Here is a 21,014-nt window from a genome sequence, read left to right on the forward strand (position 1 = left end):
TGCGAGGCCCTTGCTAAATTCTGTGCACAGACTTTGAGATCTATGCTTTAGACTGTATCTAAACCTGCTCCAACATGGACTGACATTCTGGCCTACTTTCAGCCGATGCGACTTGTCTGTCGCTGAACAGTCGCTTTTTATGTATTCAGCACCTATGTATAATGTTGTAAAAATGCTCTAGAAGCTAAAGTCGCAGAAATGTCACACATATTTGGCCTGCAACTTTCTGTGCGACAAATTCAGACAGGAAAAATCAGTATAAATCCTTAGAAAATTATCCCCCAGTGTCTCCATCTGCTGGCGGTATTGAATAAGCATTGCTGCACTGATGGGGTATGCATTAGACGAAAAAAAAGAAGAAAAAGAAGAATAATACGCCCAGAAAAGAGGCGAAAAGGAGAAAAACGTAAAAAAACGTGAAAAAAAAGTAAGAGGAAGAGAAGGGAAAAAAAGGTGGAAATGGGTTTAAAAGTGATTTCGGCGGAGAAATATATATATATATATATATATATATATATATATATATATATATGCGCACACACACACATAGATATAAACGTATTCTCCGTTGAGATATTGCAGCCGCTGCTGTGTCCAGGCCCAGGAGCCTTAGCACTGTGCTGTGATGTCACTCAATACCACTGACATCACTAGGTGTAAACAACATCTCTCCTTTGCTGTGTATGTGACTATGGAGCTGTTTGGTGATGTCGTCTATTACGGCCTTCATAGAAGCAACAGGAGATTGTTGCATCCATCTTGAACCCTCAGAACTACAGTGCTATGATGTCACTCACTTCCACAGGCCTTGCAGAGTGTAAACAACAACAACCCAGCTTTGTTGTGTATGTAACCATAGGGATTTGTGATGTCACCTAGAACCTTCACAGCAGCGACAGCTTTATGAGGAGCATCAGCACTGCTCTGCCTGAGCAGAACCATCACCGCCATAGGTTGTCAAATAACCCGGATTTAACCCACACAGGTAAGTCCAATGGGGTGCAGGCATGTCCTCTATGCTTACAGCTTCCCGTGGGTGTTGGTTTGATACCGTTTGGGGACAGCCAAGGAGGCATCTGCAGGCAACAAAGGTAGGTGTGTGCTTGTGTGTGTGTTTCCTATGCAGATCCTAAGCCCAGTGTCACATGCAAGTAGGAGGAGTAAGAAGGGTTCCTGGCAAATCCGGGTTATGGATTGCATTTAAAAAGGCCCCGTGGGAGTGCAATGGGCCCCTGTCTTGCTGCTTAGCAATAATGGTATGGGTTTAGGTTCTGCTGTGTGTACTGGTGGTTGACTGCCCCCCAGCCCAGAGTGTGCATGGAAAATTGTCTGGCAGCCTCCCTGACAGCAAGCAGTGATAGTGCCCATGAAGGGGACCTTGTTGGGCCCGCCCCTTTCACGGTTATCGCTTCTCGGCCTTTTGGCTAAGATCAAGTGTAGTATCTGTTCTTATCAGTTTAATATCTGATACGTCCCCTATCTGGGGACCATATATTAAATGGATTTTTGAGAACGGGGGCCGATTTCGAAGCTTGCTTCCGTCGCCCTATGCATTGACCCGATATGGCAGTATCTTCGGGTACAGTGCACCACCCCCTTACAGGGTTAAAAAGAAAGATTCCTACTTTCATTGCTACCTGCTTGCTGGCTAGCCAGCTAGCCAGCCCTGTGGGCCTTGCTGCTGCTGCAGCCAAAAAACAAAAGGTGGTGCTGCTGCTGCTTCTGCTGCTTCTGCTTCTGCTTGTGTCTGGCCCCTGTTGGAGCGTCCAGGCACAGGACTTCTGCTGCTGCTGACTAAATGGCCTCCTTAATTGGATCATTTGAGTAGCCAGCACACCTGTGCAGGTAGGGCATGACATGATAGGCAGCTGCCTTGATAGCGGGTGGGTGCTGAATGTTCCTAATTGACAAAATAAGATTAATGCTTATGAAGAAATATAAAATCTCATCCCTTCCCCAATATCGCGCCACACCCCTACCCCTTAATTCCCTGGTTGAACGTGATGGACATATGTCTTTTTTCGACCGTACTAACTATGTAACTATGTAACATAACATGGGGGGGGGGGGGGGGGTCTCCTGGCTGTTCACACAGGTGTGTCATTGCTGTACATTGACCATGCATTGCTTCTGTGGTATTGCAAAGGCAAAGACAAATGCTTCCAGCCATCCATTGCACTAATGGATTGGTCATCAGCTGGCTGTCTATGTCCCGCATCAATATAGACCAAAGTACAGAGGGTTAGGCTATGCTATTGTGCACCTACCTGATGCATCAGAAGGTGCGAGGCCCTTGCTAAATTCTGTGCACAGACTTTGAGATCTATGCTTTAGACTGTATCTAAACCTGCTCCAACATGGACTGACATTCTGGCCTACTTTCAGCCGATGCGACTTGTCTGTCGCTGAACAGTCGCTTTTTATGTATTCAGCACCTATGTATAATGTTGTAAAAATGCTCTAGAAGCTAAAGTCGCAGAAATGTCACACATATTTGGCCTGCAACTTTCTGTGCGACAAATTCAGACAGGAAAAATCAGTATAAATCCTTAGAAAATTATCCCCCAGTGTCTCCATCTGCTGGCGGTATTGAATAAGCATTGCTGCACTGATGGGGTATGCATTAGACGAAAAAAAAGAAGAAAAAGAAGAATAATACGCCCAGAAAAGAGGCGAAAAGGAGAAAAACGTAAAAAAACGTGAAAAAAAAGTAAGAGGAAGAGAAGGGAAAAAAAGGTGGAAATGGGTTTAAAAGTGATTTCGGCGGAGAAATATATATATATATATATATATATATATATATATATATATATATATGCGCACACACACACATAGATATAAACGTATTCTCCGTTGAGATATTGCAGCCGCTGCTGTGTCCAGGCCCAGGAGCCTTAGCACTGTGCTGTGATGTCACTCAATACCACTGACATCACTAGGTGTAAACAACATCTCTCCTTTGCTGTGTATGTGACTATGGAGCTGTTTGGTGATGTCGTCTATTACGGCCTTCATAGAAGCAACAGGAGATTGTTGCATCCATCTTGAACCCTCAGAACTACAGTGCTATGATGTCACTCACTTCCACAGGCCTTGCAGAGTGTAAACAACAACAACCCAGCTTTGTTGTGTATGTAACCATAGGGATTTGTGATGTCACCTAGAACCTTCACAGCAGCGACAGCTTTATGAGGAGCATCAGCACTGCTCTGCCTGAGCAGAACCATCACCGCCATAGGTTGTCAAATAACCCGGATTTAACCCACACAGGTAAGTCCAATGGGGTGCAGGCATGTCCTCTATGCTTACAGCTTCCCGTGGGTGTTGGTTTGATACCGTTTGGGGACAGCCAAGGAGGCATCTGCAGGCAACAAAGGTAGGTGTGTGCTTGTGTGTGTGTTTCCTATGCAGATCCTAAGCCCAGTGTCACATGCAAGTAGGAGGAGTAAGAAGGGTTCCTGGCAAATCCGGGTTATGGATTGCATTTAAAAAGGCCCCGTGGGAGTGCAATGGGCCCCTGTCTTGCTGCTTAGCAATAATGGTATGGGTTTAGGTTCTGCTGTGTGTACTGGTGGTTGACTGCCCCCCAGCCCAGAGTGTGCATGGAAAATTGTCTGGCAGCCTCCCTGACAGCAAGCAGTGATAGTGCCCATGAAGGGGACCTTGTTGGGCCCGCCCCTTTCACGGTTATCGCTTCTCGGCCTTTTGGCTAAGATCAAGTGTAGTATCTGTTCTTATCAGTTTAATATCTGATACGTCCCCTATCTGGGGACCATATATTAAATGGATTTTTGAGAACGGGGGCCGATTTCGAAGCTTGCTTCCGTCGCCCTATGCATTGACCCGATATGGCAGTATCTTCGGGTACAGTGCACCACCCCCTTACAGGGTTAAAAAGAAAGATTCCTACTTTCATTGCTACCTGCTTGCTGGCTAGCCAGCTAGCCAGCCCTGTGGGCCTTGCTGCTGCTGCAGCCAAAAAACAAAAGGTGGTGCTGCTGCTGCTTCTGCTGCTTCTGCTTCTGCTTGTGTCTGGCCCCTGTTGGAGCGTCCAGGCACAGGACTTCTGCTGCTGCTGACTAAATGGCCTCCTTAATTGGATCATTTGAGTAGCCAGCACACCTGTGCAGGTAGGGCATGACATGATAGGCAGCTGCCTTGATAGCGGGTGGGTGCTGAATGTTCCTAATTGACAAAATAAGATTAATGCTTATGAAGAAATATAAAATCTCATCCCTTCCCCAATATCGCGCCACACCCCTACCCCTTAATTCCCTGGTTGAACGTGATGGACATATGTCTTTTTTCGACCGTACTAACTATGTAACTATGTAACATAACATGGGGGGGGGGGGGGGTCTCCTGGCTGTTCACACAGGTGTGTCATTGCTGTACATTGACCATGCATTGCTTCTGTGGTATTGCAAAGGCAAAGACAAATGCTTCCAGCCATCCATTGCACTAATGGATTGGTCATCAGCTGGCTGTCTATGTCCCGCATCAATATAGACCAAAGTACAGAGGGTTAGGCTATGCTATTGTGCACCTACCTGATGCATCAGAAGGTGCGAGGCCCTTGCTAAATTCTGTGCACAGACTTTGAGATCTATGCTTTAGACTGTATCTAAACCTGCTCCAACATGGACTGACATTCTGGCCTACTTTCAGCCGATGCGACTTGTCTGTCGCTGAACAGTCGCTTTTTATGTATTCAGCACCTATGTATAATGTTGTAAAAATGCTCTAGAAGCTAAAGTCGCAGAAATGTCACACATATTTGGCCTGCAACTTTCTGTGCGACAAATTCAGACAGGAAAAATCAGTATAAATCCTTAGAAAATTATCCCCCAGTGTCTCCATCTGCTGGCGGTATTGAATAAGCATTGCTGCACTGATGGGGTATGCATTAGACGAAAAAAAAGAAGAAAAAGAAGAATAATACGCCCAGAAAAGAGGCGAAAAGGAGAAAAACGTAAAAAAACGTGAAAAAAAAGTAAGAGGAAGAGAAGGGAAAAAAAGGTGGAAATGGGTTTAAAAGTGATTTCGGCGGAGAAATATATATATATATATATATATATATATATATATATATATATATATATATGCGCACACACACACATAGATATAAACGTATTCTCCGTTGAGATATTGCAGCCGCTGCTGTGTCCAGGCCCAGGAGCCTTAGCACTGTGCTGTGATGTCACTCAATACCACTGACATCACTAGGTGTAAACAACATCTCTCCTTTGCTGTGTATGTGACTATGGAGCTGTTTGGTGATGTCGTCTATTACGGCCTTCATAGAAGCAACAGGAGATTGTTGCATCCATCTTGAACCCTCAGAACTACAGTGCTATGATGTCACTCACTTCCACAGGCCTTGCAGAGTGTAAACAACAACAACCCAGCTTTGTTGTGTATGTAACCATAGGGATTTGTGATGTCACCTAGAACCTTCACAGCAGCGACAGCTTTATGAGGAGCATCAGCACTGCTCTGCCTGAGCAGAACCATCACCGCCATAGGTTGTCAAATAACCCGGATTTAACCCACACAGGTAAGTCCAATGGGGTGCAGGCATGTCCTCTATGCTTACAGCTTCCCGTGGGTGTTGGTTTGATACCGTTTGGGGACAGCCAAGGAGGCATCTGCAGGCAACAAAGGTAGGTGTGTGCTTGTGTGTGTGTTTCCTATGCAGATCCTAAGCCCAGTGTCACATGCAAGTAGGAGGAGTAAGAAGGGTTCCTGGCAAATCCGGGTTATGGATTGCATTTAAAAAGGCCCCGTGGGAGTGCAATGGGCCCCTGTCTTGCTGCTTAGCAATAATGGTATGGGTTTAGGTTCTGCTGTGTGTACTGGTGGTTGACTGCCCCCCAGCCCAGAGTGTGCATGGAAAATTGTCTGGCAGCCTCCCTGACAGCAAGCAGTGATAGTGCCCATGAAGGGGACCTTGTTGGGCCCGCCCCTTTCACGGTTATCGCTTCTCGGCCTTTTGGCTAAGATCAAGTGTAGTATCTGTTCTTATCAGTTTAATATCTGATACGTCCCCTATCTGGGGACCATATATTAAATGGATTTTTGAGAACGGGGGCCGATTTCGAAGCTTGCTTCCGTCGCCCTATGCATTGACCCGATATGGCAGTATCTTCGGGTACAGTGCACCACCCCCTTACAGGGTTAAAAAGAAAGATTCCTACTTTCATTGCTACCTGCTTGCTGGCTAGCCAGCTAGCCAGCCCTGTGGGCCTTGCTGCTGCTGCAGCCAAAAAACAAAAGGTGGTGCTGCTGCTGCTTCTGCTGCTTCTGCTTCTGCTTGTGTCTGGCCCCTGTTGGAGCGTCCAGGCACAGGACTTCTGCTGCTGCTGACTAAATGGCCTCCTTAATTGGATCATTTGAGTAGCCAGCACACCTGTGCAGGTAGGGCATGACATGATAGGCAGCTGCCTTGATAGCGGGTGGGTGCTGAATGTTCCTAATTGACAAAATAAGATTAATGCTTATGAAGAAATATAAAATCTCATCCCTTCCCCAATATCGCGCCACACCCCTACCCCTTAATTCCCTGGTTGAACGTGATGGACATATGTCTTTTTTCGACCGTACTAACTATGTAACTATGTAACATAACATGGGGGGGGGGGGGGGGTCTCCTGGCTGTTCACACAGGTGTGTCATTGCTGTACATTGACCATGCATTGCTTCTGTGGTATTGCAAAGGCAAAGACAAATGCTTCCAGCCATCCATTGCACTAATGGATTGGTCATCAGCTGGCTGTCTATGTCCCGCATCAATATAGACCAAAGTACAGAGGGTTAGGCTATGCTATTGTGCACCTACCTGATGCATCAGAAGGTGCGAGGCCCTTGCTAAATTCTGTGCACAGACTTTGAGATCTATGCTTTAGACTGTATCTAAACCTGCTCCAACATGGACTGACATTCTGGCCTACTTTCAGCCGATGCGACTTGTCTGTCGCTGAACAGTCGCTTTTTATGTATTCAGCACCTATGTATAATGTTGTAAAAATGCTCTAGAAGCTAAAGTCGCAGAAATGTCACACATATTTGGCCTGCAACTTTCTGTGCGACAAATTCAGACAGGAAAAATCAGTATAAATCCTTAGAAAATTATCCCCCAGTGTCTCCATCTGCTGGCGGTATTGAATAAGCATTGCTGCACTGATGGGGTATGCATTAGACGAAAAAAAAGAAGAAAAAGAAGAATAATACGCCCAGAAAAGAGGCGAAAAGGAGAAAAACGTAAAAAAACGTGAAAAAAAAGTAAGAGGAAGAGAAGGGAAAAAAAGGTGGAAATGGGTTTAAAAGTGATTTCGGCGGAGAAATATATATATATATATATATATATATATATATATATATATATATATGCGCACACACACACATAGATATAAACGTATTCTCCGTTGAGATATTGCAGCCGCTGCTGTGTCCAGGCCCAGGAGCCTTAGCACTGTGCTGTGATGTCACTCAATACCACTGACATCACTAGGTGTAAACAACATCTCTCCTTTGCTGTGTATGTGACTATGGAGCTGTTTGGTGATGTCGTCTATTACGGCCTTCATAGAAGCAACAGGAGATTGTTGCATCCATCTTGAACCCTCAGAACTACAGTGCTATGATGTCACTCACTTCCACAGGCCTTGCAGAGTGTAAACAACAACAACCCAGCTTTGTTGTGTATGTAACCATAGGGATTTGTGATGTCACCTAGAACCTTCACAGCAGCGACAGCTTTATGAGGAGCATCAGCACTGCTCTGCCTGAGCAGAACCATCACCGCCATAGGTTGTCAAATAACCCGGATTTAACCCACACAGGTAAGTCCAATGGGGTGCAGGCATGTCCTCTATGCTTACCGCTTCCCGTGGGTGTTGGTTTGATACCGTTTGGGGACAGCCAAGGAGGCATCTGCAGGCAACAAAGGTAGGTGTGTGCTTGTGTGTGTGTTTCCTATGCAGATCCTAAGCCCAGTGTCACATGCAAGTAGGAGGAGTAAGAAGGGTTCCTGGCAAATCCGGGTTATGGATTGCATTTAAAAAGGCCCCATGGGAGTGCAATGGGCCCCTGTCTTGCTGCTTAGCAATAATGGTATGGGTTTAGGTTCTGCTGTGTGTACTGGTGGTTGACTGCCCCCCAGCCCAGAGTGTGCATGGAAAATTGTCTGGCAGCCTCCCTGACAGCAAGCAGTGATAGTGCCCATGAAGGGGACCTTGTTGGGCCCGCCCCTTTCACGGTTATCGCTTCTCGGCCTTTTGGCTAAGATCAAGTGTAGTATCTGTTCTTATCAGTTTAATATCTGATACGTCCCCTATCTGGGGACCATATATTAAATGGATTTTTGAGAACGGGGGCCGATTTCGAAGCTTGCTTCCGTCGCCCTATGCATTGACCCGATATGGCAGTATCTTCGGGTACAGTGCACCACCCCCTTACAGGGTTAAAAAGAAAGATTCCTACTTTCATTGCTACCTGCTTGCTGGCTAGCCAGCTAGCCAGCCCTGTGGGCCTTGCTGCTGCTGCAGCCAAAAAACAAAAGGTGGTGCTGCTGCTGCTTCTGCTGCTTCTGCTTCTGCTTGTGTCTGGCCCCTGTTGGAGCGTCCAGGCACAGGATTTCTGCTGCTGCTGACTAAATGGCCTCCTTAATTGGATCATTTGAGTAGCCAGCACACCTGTGCAGGTAGGGCATGACATGATAGGCAGCTGCCTTGATAGCGGGTGGGTGCTGAATGTTCCTAATTGACAAAATAAGATTAATGCTTATGAAGAAATATAAAATCTCATCCCTTCCCCAATATCGCGCCACACCCCTACCCCTTAATTCCCTGGTTGAACGTGATGGACATATGTCTTTTTTCGACCGTACTAACTATGTAACTATGTAACATAACATGGGGGGGGGGGGGGGGGTCTCCTGGCTGTTCACACAGGTGTGTCATTGCTGTACATTGACCATGCATTGCTTCTGTGGTATTGCAAAGGCAAAGACAAATGCTTCCAGCCATCCATTGCACTAATGGATTGGTCATCAGCTGGCTGTCTATGTCCCGCATCAATATAGACCAAAGTACAGAGGGTTAGGCTATGCTATTGTGCACCTACCTGATGCATCAGAAGGTGCGAGGCCCTTGCTAAATTCTGTGCACAGACTTTGAGATCTATGCTTTAGACTGTATCTAAACCTGCTCCAACATGGACTGACATTCTGGCCTACTTTCAGCCGATGCGACTTGTCTGTCGCTGAACAGTCGCTTTTTATGTATTCAGCACCTATGTATAATGTTGTAAAAATGCTCTAGAAGCTAAAGTCGCAGAAATGTCACACATATTTGGCCTGCAACTTTCTGTGCGACAAATTCAGACAGGAAAAATCAGTATAAATCCTTAGAAAATTATCCCCCAGTGTCTCCATCTGCTGGCGGTATTGAATAAGCATTGCTGCACTGATGGGGTATGCATTAGACGAAAAAAAAGAAGAAAAAGAAGAATAATACGCCCAGAAAAGAGGCGAAAAGGAGAAAAACGTAAAAAAACGTGAAAAAAAAGTAAGAGGAAGAGAAGGGAAAAAAAGGTGGAAATGGGTTTAAAAGTGATTTCGGCGGAGAAATATATATATATATATATATATATATATATATATATATATATATATATGCGCACACACACACATAGATATAAACGTATTCTCCGTTGAGATATTGCAGCCGCTGCTGTGTCCAGGCCCAGGAGCCTTAGCACTGTGCTGTGATGTCACTCAATACCACTGACATCACTAGGTGTAAACAACATCTCTCCTTTGCTGTGTATGTGACTATGGAGCTGTTTGGTGATGTCGTCTATTACGGCCTTCATAGAAGCAACAGGAGATTGTTGCATCCATCTTGAACCCTCAGAACTACAGTGCTATGATGTCACTCACTTCCACAGGCCTTGCAGAGTGTAAACAACAACAACCCAGCTTTGTTGTGTATGTAACCATAGGGATTTGTGATGTCACCTAGAACCTTCACAGCAGCGACAGCTTTATGAGGAGCATCAGCACTGCTCTGCCTGAGCAGAACCATCACCGCCATAGGTTGTCAAATAACCCGGATTTAACCCACACAGGTAAGTCCAATGGGGTGCAGGCATGTCCTCTATGCTTACAGCTTCCCGTGGGTGTTGGTTTGATACCGTTTGGGGACAGCCAAGGAGGCATCTGCAGGCAACAAAGGTAGGTGTGTGCTTGTGTGTGTGTTTCCTATGCAGATCCTAAGCCCAGTGTCACATGCAAGTAGGAGGAGTAAGAAGGGTTCCTGGCAAATCCGGGTTATGGATTGCATTTAAAAAGGCCCCGTGGGAGTGCAATGGGCCCCTGTCTTGCTGCTTAGCAATAATGGTATGGGTTTAGGTTCTGCTGTGTGTACTGGTGGTTGACTGCCCCCCAGCCCAGAGTGTGCATGGAAAATTGTCTGGCAGCCTCCCTGACAGCAAGCAGTGATAGTGCCCATGAAGGGGACCTTGTTGGGCCCGCCCCTTTCACGGTTATCGCTTCTCGGCCTTTTGGCTAAGATCAAGTGTAGTATCTGTTCTTATCAGTTTAATATCTGATACGTCCCCTATCTGGGGACCATATATTAAATGGATTTTTGAGAACGGGGGCCGATTTCGAAGCTTGCTTCCGTCGCCCTATGCATTGACCCGATATGGCAGTATCTTCGGGTACAGTGCACCACCCCCTTACAGGGTTAAAAAGAAAGATTCCTACTTTCATTGCTACCTGCTTGCTGGCTAGCCAGCTAGCCAGCCCTGTGGGCCTTGCTGCTGCTGCAGCCAAAAAACAAAAGGTGGTGCTGCTGCTGCTTCTGCTGCTTCTGCTTCTGCTTGTGTCTGGCCCCTGTTGGAGCGTCCAGGCACAGGACTTCTGCTGCTGCTGACTAAATGGCCTCCTTAATTGGATCATTTGAGTAGCCAGCACACCTGTGCAGGTAGGGCATGACATGATAGGCAGCTGCCTTGATAGCGGGTGGGTGCTGAATGTTCCTAATTGACAAAATAAGATTAATGCTTATGAAGAAATATAAAATCTCATCCCTTCCCCAATATCGCGCCACACCCCTACCCCTTAATTCCCTGGTTGAACGTGATGGACATATGTCTTTTTTCGACCGTACTAACTATGTAACTATGTAACATAACATGGGGGGGGGGGGGGGTCTCCTGGCTGTTCACACAGGTGTGTCATTGCTGTACATTGACCATGCATTGCTTCTGTGGTATTGCAAAGGCAAAGACAAATGCTTCCAGCCATCCATTGCACTAATGGATTGGTCATCAGCTGGCTGTCTATGTCCCGCATCAATATAGACCAAAGTACAGAGGGTTAGGCTATGCTATTGTGCACCTACCTGATGCATCAGAAGGTGCGAGGCCCTTGCTAAATTCTGTGCACAGACTTTGAGATCTATGCTTTAGACTGTATCTAAACCTGCTCCAACATGGACTGACATTCTGGCCTACTTTCAGCCGATGCGACTTGTCTGTCGCTGAACAGTCGCTTTTTATGTATTCAGCACCTATGTATAATGTTGTAAAAATGCTCTAGAAGCTAAAGTCGCAGAAATGTCACACATATTTGGCCTGCAACTTTCTGTGCGACAAATTCAGACAGGAAAAATCAGTATAAATCCTTAGAAAATTATCCCCCAGTGTCTCCATCTGCTGGCGGTATTGAATAAGCATTGCTGCACTGATGGGGTATGCATTAGACGAAAAAAAAGAAGAAAAAGAAGAATAATACGCCCAGAAAAGAGGCGAAAAGGAGAAAAACGTAAAAAAACGTGAAAAAAAAGTAAGAGGAAGAGAAGGGAAAAAAAGGTGGAAATGGGTTTAAAAGTGATTTCGGCGGAGAAATATATATATATATATATATATATATATATATATATATATATATATGCGCACACACACACATAGATATAAACGTATTCTCCGTTGAGATATTGCAGCCGCTGCTGTGTCCAGGCCCAGGAGCCTTAGCACTGTGCTGTGATGTCACTCAATACCACTGACATCACTAGGTGTAAACAACATCTCTCCTTTGCTGTGTATGTGACTATGGAGCTGTTTGGTGATGTCGTCTATTACGGCCTTCATAGAAGCAACAGGAGATTGTTGCATCCATCTTGAACCCTCAGAACTACAGTGCTATGATGTCACTCACTTCCACAGGCCTTGCAGAGTGTAAACAACAACAACCCAGCTTTGTTGTGTATGTAACCATAGGGATTTGTGATGTCACCTAGAACCTTCACAGCAGCGACAGCTTTATGAGGAGCATCAGCACTGCTCTGCCTGAGCAGAACCATCACCGCCATAGGTTGTCAAATAACCCGGATTTAACCCACACAGGTAAGTCCAATGGGGTGCAGGCATGTCCTCTATGCTTACAGCTTCCCGTGGGTGTTGGTTTGATACCGTTTGGGGACAGCCAAGGAGGCATCTGCAGGCAACAAAGGTAGGTGTGTGCTTGTGTGTGTGTTTCCTATGCAGATCCTAAGCCCAGTGTCACATGCAAGTAGGAGGAGTAAGAAGGGTTCCTGGCAAATCCGGGTTATGGATTGCATTTAAAAAGGCCCCGTGGGAGTGCAATGGGCCCCTGTCTTGCTGCTTAGCAATAATGGTATGGGTTTAGGTTCTGCTGTGTGTACTGGTGGTTGACTGCCCCCCAGCCCAGAGTGTGCATGGAAAATTGTCTGGCAGCCTCCCTGACAGCAAGCAGTGATAGTGCCCATGAAGGGGACCTTGTTGGGCCCGCCCCTTTCACGGTTATCGCTTCTCGGCCTTTTGGCTAAGATCAAGTGTAGTATCTGTTCTTATCAGTTTAATATCTGATACGTCCCCTATCTGGGGACCATATATTAAATGGATTTTTGAGAACGGGGGCCGATTTCGAAGCTTGCTTCCGTCGCCCTATGCATTGACCCGATATGGCAGTATCTTCGGGTACAGTGCACCACCCCCTTACAGGGTTAAAAAGAAAGATTCCTACTTTCATTGCTACCTGCTTGCTGGCTAGCCAGCTAGCCAGCCCTGTGGGCCTTGCTGCTGCTGCAGCCAAAAAACAAAAGGTGGTGCTGCTGCTGCTTCTGCTTCTGCTTGTGTCTGGCCCCTGTTGGAGCGTCCAGGCACAGGACTTCTGCTGCTGCTGACTAAATGGCCTCCTTAATTGGATCATTTGAGTAGCCAGCACACCTGTGCAGGTAGGGCATGACATGATAGGCAGCTGCCTTGATAGCGGGTGGGTGCTGAATGTTCCTAATTGACAAAATAAGATTAATGCTTATGAAGAAATATAAAATCTCATCCCTTCCCCAATATCGCGCCACACCCCTACCCCTTAATTCCCTGGTTGAACGTGATGGACATATGTCTTTTTTCGACCGTACTAACTATGTAACTATGTAACATAACATGGGGGGGGGGGGGTCTCCTGGCTGTTCACACAGGTGTGTCATTGCTGTACATTGACCATGCATTGCTTCTGTGGTATTGCAAAGGCAAAGACAAATGCTTCCAGCCATCCATTGCACTAATGGATTGGTCATCAGCTGGCTGTCTATGTCCCGCATCAATATAGACCAAAGTACAGAGGGTTAGGCTATGCTATTGTGCACCTACCTGATGCATCAGAAGGTGCGAGGCCCTTGCTAAATTCTGTGCACAGACTTTGAGATCTATGCTTTAGACTGTATCTAAACCTGCTCCAACATGGACTGACATTCTGGCCTACTTTCAGCCGATGCGACTTGTCTGTCGCTGAACAGTCGCTTTTTATGTATTCAGCACCTATGTATAATGTTGTAAAAATGCTCTAGAAGCTAAAGTCGCAGAAATGTCACACATATTTGGCCTGCAACTTTCTGTGCGACAAATTCAGACAGGAAAAATCAGTATAAATCCTTAGAAAATTATCCCCCAGTGTCTCCATCTGCTGGCGGTATTGAATAAGCATTGCTGCACTGATGGGGTATGCATTAGACGAAAAAAAAGAAGAAAAAGAAGAATAATACGCCCAGAAAAGAGGCGAAAAGGAGAAAAACGTAAAAAAACGTGAAAAAAAAGTAAGAGGAAGAGAAGGGAAAAAAAGGTGGAAATGGGTTTAAAAGTGATTTTGGCGGAGAAATATATATATATATATATATATATATATATATATATATATATATGCGCACACACACACATAGATATAAACGTATTCTCCGTTGAGATATTGCAGCCGCTGCTGCGTCCAGGCCCAGGAGCCTTAGCACTGTGCTGTGATGTCACTCAATACCACTGACATCACTAGGTGTAAACAACATCTCTCCTTTGCTGTGTATGTGACTATGGAGCTGTTTGGTGATGTCGTCTATTACGGCCTTCATAGAAGCAACAGGAGATTGTTGCATCCATCTTGAACCCTCAGAACTACAGTGCTATGATGTCACTCACTTCCACAGGCCTTGCAGAGTGTAAACAACAACAACCCAGCTTTGTTGTGTATGTAACCATAGGGATTTGTGATGTCACCTAGAACCTTCACAGCAGCGACAGCTTTATGAGGAGCATCAGCACTGCTCTGCCTGAGCAGAACCATCACCGCCATAGGTTGTCAAATAACCCGGATTTAACCCACACAGGTAAGTCCAATGGGGTGCAGGCATGTCCTTTATGCTTACAGCTTCCCGTGGGTGTTGGTTTGATACCGTTTGGGGACAGCCAAGGAGGCATCTGCAGGCAACAAAGGTAGGTGTGTGCTTGTGTGTGTGTTTCCTATGCAGATCCTAAGCCCAGTGTCACATGCAAGTAGGAGGAGTAAGAAGGGTTCCTGGCAAATCCGGGTTATGGATTGCATTTAAAAAGGCCCCGTGGGAGTGCAATGGGCCCCTGTCTTGCTGCTTAGCAATAATGGTATGGGTTTAGGTTCTGCTGTGTGTACTGGTGGTTGACTGCCCCCCAGCCCAGAGTGTGCATGGAAAATTGTCTGGCAGCCTCCCTGACAGCAAGCAGTGATAGTGCCCATGAAGGGGACCTTGTTGGGCCCGCCCCTTTCACGGTTATCGCTTCTCGGCCTTTTGGCTAAGATCAAGTGTAGTATCTGTTCTTATCAGTTTAATATCTGATACGTCCCCTATCTGGGGACCATATATTAAATGGATTTTTGAGAACGGGGGCCAATTTCGAAGCTTGCTTCCGTCGCCCTATGCATTGACCCGATATGGCAGTATCTTCGGTTACAGTGCACCACCCCCTTACAGGGTTAAAAAGAAAGATTCCTACTTTCATTGCTACCTGCTTGCTGGCTAGCCAGCTAGCCAGCCCTGTGGGCCTTGCTGCTGCTGCAGCAGCCAAAAAACAAAAGGTGGTGCTGCTGCTGCTTCTGCTGCTTCTGCTTCTGCTTGTGTCTGGCCCCTGTTGGAGCGTCCAGGCACAGGACTTCTGCTGCTGCTGACTAAATGGCCTCCTTAATTGGATCATTTGAGTAGCCAGCACACCTGTGCAGGTAGGGCATGACATGATAGGCAGCTGCCTTGATAGCGGGTGGGTGCTGAATGTTCCTAATTGACAAAATAAGATTAATGCTTATGAAGAAATATAAAATCTCATCCCTTCCCCAATATCGCGCCACACCCCTACCCCTTAATTCCCTGGTTGAACGTGATGGACATATGTCTTTTTTCGACCGTACTAACTATGTAACTATGTAACATAACATTGGGGGGGGGGGGGGTCTCCTGGCTGTTCACACAGGTGTGTCATTGCTGTACATTGACCATGCATTGCTTTTGTGGTATTGCAAAGGCAAAGACAAATGCTTCCAGCCATCCATTGCACTAATGGATTGGTCATCAGCTGGCTGTCTATGTCCCGCATCAATATAGACCAAAGTACAGAGGGTTAGGCTATGCTATTGTGCACCTACCTGATGCATCAGAAGGTGCGAGGCCCTTGCTAAATTCTGTGCACAGACTTTGAGATCTATGCTTTAGACTGTATCTAAACCTGCTCCAACATGGACTGACATTCTGGCCTACTTTCAGCCGATGCGACTTGTCTGTCGCTGAACAGTCGCTTTTTATGTATTCAGCACCTATGTATAATGTTGTAAAAATGCTCTAGAAGCTAAAGTCGCAGAAATGTCACACATATTTGGCCTGCAACTTTCTGTGCGACAAATTCAGACAGGAAAAATCAGTATAAATCCTTAGAAAATTATCCCCCAGTGTCTCCATCTGCTGGCGGTATTGAATAAGCATTGCTGCACTGATGGGGTATGCATTAGACGAAAAAAAAGAAGAAAAAGAAGAATAATACGCCCAGAAAAGAGGCGAAAAGGAGAAAAACGTAAAAAAACGTGAAAAAAAAGTAAGAGGAAGAGAAGGGAAAAAAAGGTGGAAATGGGTTTAAAAGTGATTTCGGCGGAGAAATATATATATATATATATATATATATATATATATATATATATATATGCGCACACACACACATAGATATAAACGTATTCTCCGTTGAGATATTGCAGCCGCTGCTGTGTCCAGGCCCAGGAGCCTTAGCACTGTGCTGTGATGTCACTCAATACCACTGACATCACTAGGTGTAAACAACATCTCTCCTTTGCTGTGTATGTGACTATGGAGCTGTTTGGTGATGTCGTCTATTACGGCCTTCATAGAAGCAACAGGAGATTGTTGCATCCATCTTGAACCCTCAGAACTACAGTGCTATGATGTCACTCACTTCCACAGGCCTTGCAGAGTGTAAACAACAACAACCCAGCTTTGTTGTGTATGTAACCATAGGGATTTGTGATGTCACCTAGAACCTTCACAGCAGCGACAGCTTTATGAGGAGCATCAGCACTGCTCTGCCTGAGCAGAACCATCACCGCCATAGGTTGTCAAATAACCCGGATTTAACCCACACAGGTAAGTCCAATGGGGTGCAGGCATGTCCTCTATGCTTACAGCTTCCCGTGGGTGTTGGTTTGATACCGTTTGGGGACAGCCAAGGAGGCATCTGCAGGCAACAAAGGTAGGTGTGTGCTTGTGTGTGTGTTTCCTATGCAGATCCTAAGCCCAGTGTCACATGCAAGTAGGAGGAGTAAGAAGGGTTCCTGGCAAATCCGGGTTATGGATTGCATTTAAAAAGGCCCCGTGGGAGTGCAATGGGCCCCTGTCTTGCTGCTTAGCAATAATGGTATGGGTTTAGGTTCTGCTGTGTGTACTGGTGGTTGACTGCCCCCCAGCCCAGAGTGTGCATGGAAAATTGTCTGGCAGCCTCCCTGACAGCAAGCAGTGATAGTGCCCATGAAGGGGACCTTGTTGGGCCCGCCCCTTTCACGGTTATCGCTTCTCGGCCTTTTGGCTAAGATCAAGTGTAGTATCTGTTCTTATCAGTTTAATATCTGATACGTCCCCTATCTGGGGACCATATATTAAATGGATTTTTGAGAACGGGGGCCAATTTCGAAGCTTGCTTCCGTCGCCCTATGCATTGACCCAATATGGCAGTATCTTCGGGTACAGTGCACCACCCCCTTACAGGGTTAAAAAGAAAGATTCCTACTTTCATTGCTACCTGCTTGCTGGCTAGCCAGCTAGCCAGCCCTGTGGGCCTTGCTGCTGCTGCAGCAGCCAAAAAACAAAAGGTGGTGCTGCTGCTGCTTCTGCTGCTTCTGCTTCTGCTTGTGTCTGGCCCCTGTTGGAGCGTCCAGGCACAGGACTTCTGCTGCTGCTGACTAAATGGCCTCCTTAATTGGATCATTTGAGTAGCCAGCACACCTGTGCAGGTAGGGCATGACATGATAGGCAGCTGCCTTGATAGCGGGTGGGTGCTGAATGTTCCTAATTGACAAAATAAGATTAATGCTTATGAAGAAATATAAAATCTCATCCCTTCCCCAATATCGCGCCACACCCCTACCCCTTAATTCCCTGGTTGAACGTGATGGACATATGTCTTTTTTCGACCGTACTAACTATGTAACTATGTAACATAACATTGGGGGGGGGGGGGGGGGGTCTCCTGGCTGTTCACACAGGTGTGTCATTGCTGTACATTGACCATGCATTGCTTTTGTGGTATTGCAAAGGCAAAGACAAATGCTTCCAGCCATCCATTGCACTAATGGATTGGTCATCAGCTGGCTGTCTATGTCCCGCATCAATATAGACCAAAGTACAGAGGGTTAGGCTATGCTATTGTGCACCTACCTGATGCATCAGAAGGTGCGAGGCCCTTGCTAAATTCTGTGCACAGACTTTGAGATCTATGCTTTAGACTGTATCTAAACCTGCTCCAACATGGACTGACATTCTGGCCTACTTTCAGCCGATGCGACTTGTCTGTCGCTGAACAGTCGCTTTTTATGTATTCAGCACCTATGTATAATGTTGTAAAAATGCTCTAGAAGCTAAAGTCGCAGAAATGTCACACATATTTGGCCTGCAACTTTCTGTGCGACAAATTCAGACAGGAAAAATCAGTATAAATCTTTAGAAAATTATCCCCCAGTGTCTCCATCTGCTGGCGGTATTGAATAAGCATTGCTGCACTGATGGGGTATGCATTAGACGAAAAAAAAGAAGAAAAAGAAGAATAATACGCCCAGAAAAGAGGCGAAAAGGAGAAAAACGTAAAAAAACGTGAAAAAAAAGTAAGAGGAAGAGAAGGGAAAAAAAGGTGGAAATGGGTTTAAAAGTGATTTCGGCGGAGAATATATATATATATATATATATATATATATATATATATATATATATGCGCACACACACACATAGATATAAACGTATTCTCCGTTGAGATATTGCAGCCGCTGCTGTGTCCAGGCCCAGGAGCCTTAGCACTGTGCTGTGATGTCACTCAATACCACTGACATCACTAGGTGTAAACAACATCTCTCCTTTGCTGTGTATGTGACTATGGAGCTGTTTGGTGATGTCGTCTATTACGGCCTTCATAGAAGCAACAGGAGATTGTTGCATCCATCTTGAACCCTCAGAACTACAGTGCTATGATGTCACTCACTTCCACAGGCCTTGCAGAGTGTAAACAACAACAACCCAGCTTTGTTGTGTATGTAACCATAGGGATTTGTGATGTCACCTAGAACCTTCACAGCAGCGACAGCTTTATGAGGAGCATCAGCACTGCTCTGCCTGAGCAGAACCATCACCGCCATAGGTTGTCAAATAACCCGGATTTAACCCACACAGGTAAGTCCAATGGGGTGCAGGCATGTCCTCTATGCTTACAGCTTCCCGTGGGTGTTGGTTTGATACCGTTTGGGGACAGCCAAGGAGGCATCTGCAGGCAACAAAGGTAGGTGTGTGCTTGTGTGTGTGTTTCCTATGCAGATCCTAAGCCCAGTGTCACATGCAAGTAGGAGGAGTAAGAAGGGTTCCTGGCAAATCCGGGTTATGGATTGCATTTAAAAAGGCCCCGTGGGAGTGCAATGGGCCCCTGTCTTGCTGCTTAGCAATAATGGTATGGGTTTAGGTTCTGCTGTGTGTACTGGTGGTTGACTGCCCCCCAGCCCAGAGTGTGCATGGAAAATTGTCTGGCAGCCTCCCTGACAGCAAGCAGTGATAGTGCCCATGAAGGGGACCTTGTTGGGCCCGCCCCTTTCACGGTTATCGCTTCTCGGCCTTTTGGCTAAGATCAAGTGTAGTATCTGTTCTTATCAGTTTAATATCTGATACGTCCCCTATCTGGGGACCATATATTAAATGGATTTTTGAGAACGGGGGCCGATTTCGAAGCTTGCTTCCGTCGCCCTATGCATTGACCCGATATGGCAGTATCTTCGGGTACAGTGCACCACCCCCTTACAGGGTTAAAAAGAAAGATTCCTACTTTCATTGCTACCTGCTTGCTGGCTAGCCAGCTAGCCAGCCCTGTGGGCCTTGCTGCTGCTGCAGCCAAAAAACAAAAGGTGGTGCTGCTGCTGCTTCTGCTGCTTCTGCTTCTGCTTGTGTCTGGCCCCTGTTGGAGCGTCCAGGCACAGGACTTCTGCTGCTGCTGACTAAATGGCCTCCTTAATTGGATCATTTGAGTAGCCAGCACACCTGTGCAGGTAGGGCATGACATGATAGGCAGCTGCCTTGATAGCGGGTGGGTGCTGAATGTTCCTAATTGACAAAATAAGATTAATGCTTATGAAGAAATATAAAATCTCATCCCTTCCCCAATATCGCGCCACACCCCTACCCCTTAATTCCCTGGTTGAACGTGATGGACATATGTCTTTTTTCGACCGTACTAACTATGTAACTATGTAACATAACATGGGGGGGGGGGGGGGGTCTCCTGGCTGTTCACACAGGTGTGTCATTGCTGTACATTGACCATGCATTGCTTCTGTGGTATTGCAAAGGCAAAGACAAATGCTTCCAGCCATCCATTGCACTAATGGATTGGTCATCAGCTGGCTGTCTATGTCCCGCATCAATATAGACCAAAGTACAGAGGGTTAGGCTATGCTATTGTGCACCTACCTGATGCATCAGAAGGTGCGAGGCCCTTGCTAAATTCTGTGCACAGACTTTGAGATCTATGCTTTAGACTGTATCTAAACCTGCTCCAACATGGACTGACATTCTGGCCTACTTTCAGCCGATGCGACTTGTCTGTCGCTGAACAGTCGCTTTTTATGTATTCAGCACCTATGTATAATGTTGTAAAAATGCTCTAGAAGCTAAAGTCGCAGAAATGTCACACATATTTGGCCTGCAACTTTCTGTGCGACAAATTCAGACAGGAAAAATCAGTATAAATCCTTAGAAAATTATCCCCCAGTGTCTCCATCTGCTGGCGGTATTGAATAAGCATTGCTGCACTGATGGGGTATGCATTAGACGAAAAAAAAGAAGAAAAAGAAGAATAATACGCCCAGAAAAGAGGCGAAAAGGAGAAAAACGTAAAAAAACGTGAAAAAAAAGTAAGAGGAAGAGAAGGGAAAAAAAGGTGGAAAT

At 46.0% G+C, this 21,014-nt stretch overlaps 9 non-coding genes across 9 annotated transcripts; all 9 read left to right on the forward strand.

Moving 5' to 3' along the window:
- The first annotated feature begins 1,404 nt into the window (after positions 1 to 1,404).
- Positions 1,405 to 1,595, forward strand: LOC130302246 (U2 spliceosomal RNA). Its single transcript, XR_008852528.1, has one exon. It is a non-coding gene; the product is annotated as a U2 spliceosomal RNA (small nuclear RNA).
- Positions 1,596 to 3,689: 2,094 nt separating this feature from the next.
- Positions 3,690 to 3,880, forward strand: LOC130302258 (U2 spliceosomal RNA). The gene has a single exon (XR_008852540.1). It is a non-coding gene; the product is annotated as a U2 spliceosomal RNA (small nuclear RNA).
- Positions 3,881 to 5,976: 2,096 nt separating this feature from the next.
- Positions 5,977 to 6,167, forward strand: LOC130302270 (U2 spliceosomal RNA). The gene has a single exon (XR_008852551.1). It is a non-coding gene; the product is annotated as a U2 spliceosomal RNA (small nuclear RNA).
- Positions 6,168 to 8,260: 2,093 nt separating this feature from the next.
- On the forward strand, positions 8,261 to 8,451 carry LOC130302282 (U2 spliceosomal RNA). The gene has a single exon (XR_008852562.1). It is a non-coding gene; the product is annotated as a U2 spliceosomal RNA (small nuclear RNA).
- A 2,096-nt stretch (positions 8,452 to 10,547) lies between these two features.
- Positions 10,548 to 10,738, forward strand: LOC130302293 (U2 spliceosomal RNA). Its single transcript, XR_008852573.1, has one exon. It is a non-coding gene; the product is annotated as a U2 spliceosomal RNA (small nuclear RNA).
- A 2,092-nt stretch (positions 10,739 to 12,830) lies between these two features.
- Positions 12,831 to 13,021, forward strand: LOC130302248 (U2 spliceosomal RNA). The gene has a single exon (XR_008852530.1). It is a non-coding gene; the product is annotated as a U2 spliceosomal RNA (small nuclear RNA).
- A 2,079-nt stretch (positions 13,022 to 15,100) lies between these two features.
- Positions 15,101 to 15,291, forward strand: LOC130302295 (U2 spliceosomal RNA). The gene has a single exon (XR_008852575.1). It is a non-coding gene; the product is annotated as a U2 spliceosomal RNA (small nuclear RNA).
- Positions 15,292 to 17,386: 2,095 nt separating this feature from the next.
- On the forward strand, positions 17,387 to 17,577 carry LOC130302296 (U2 spliceosomal RNA). Its single transcript, XR_008852576.1, has one exon. It is a non-coding gene; the product is annotated as a U2 spliceosomal RNA (small nuclear RNA).
- A 2,098-nt stretch (positions 17,578 to 19,675) lies between these two features.
- LOC130302249 (U2 spliceosomal RNA) lies at positions 19,676 to 19,866 on the forward strand. Its single transcript, XR_008852531.1, has one exon. It is a non-coding gene; the product is annotated as a U2 spliceosomal RNA (small nuclear RNA).
- The last annotated feature ends 1,148 nt before the right edge of the window (positions 19,867 to 21,014 follow it).

Source organism: Hyla sarda, unplaced genomic scaffold (assembly GCF_029499605.1).
Source record: "Hyla sarda isolate aHylSar1 unplaced genomic scaffold, aHylSar1.hap1 scaffold_1159, whole genome shotgun sequence".
In the NCBI taxonomy this organism is placed as follows: Eukaryota; Metazoa; Chordata; class Amphibia; order Anura; family Hylidae; genus Hyla; species Hyla sarda.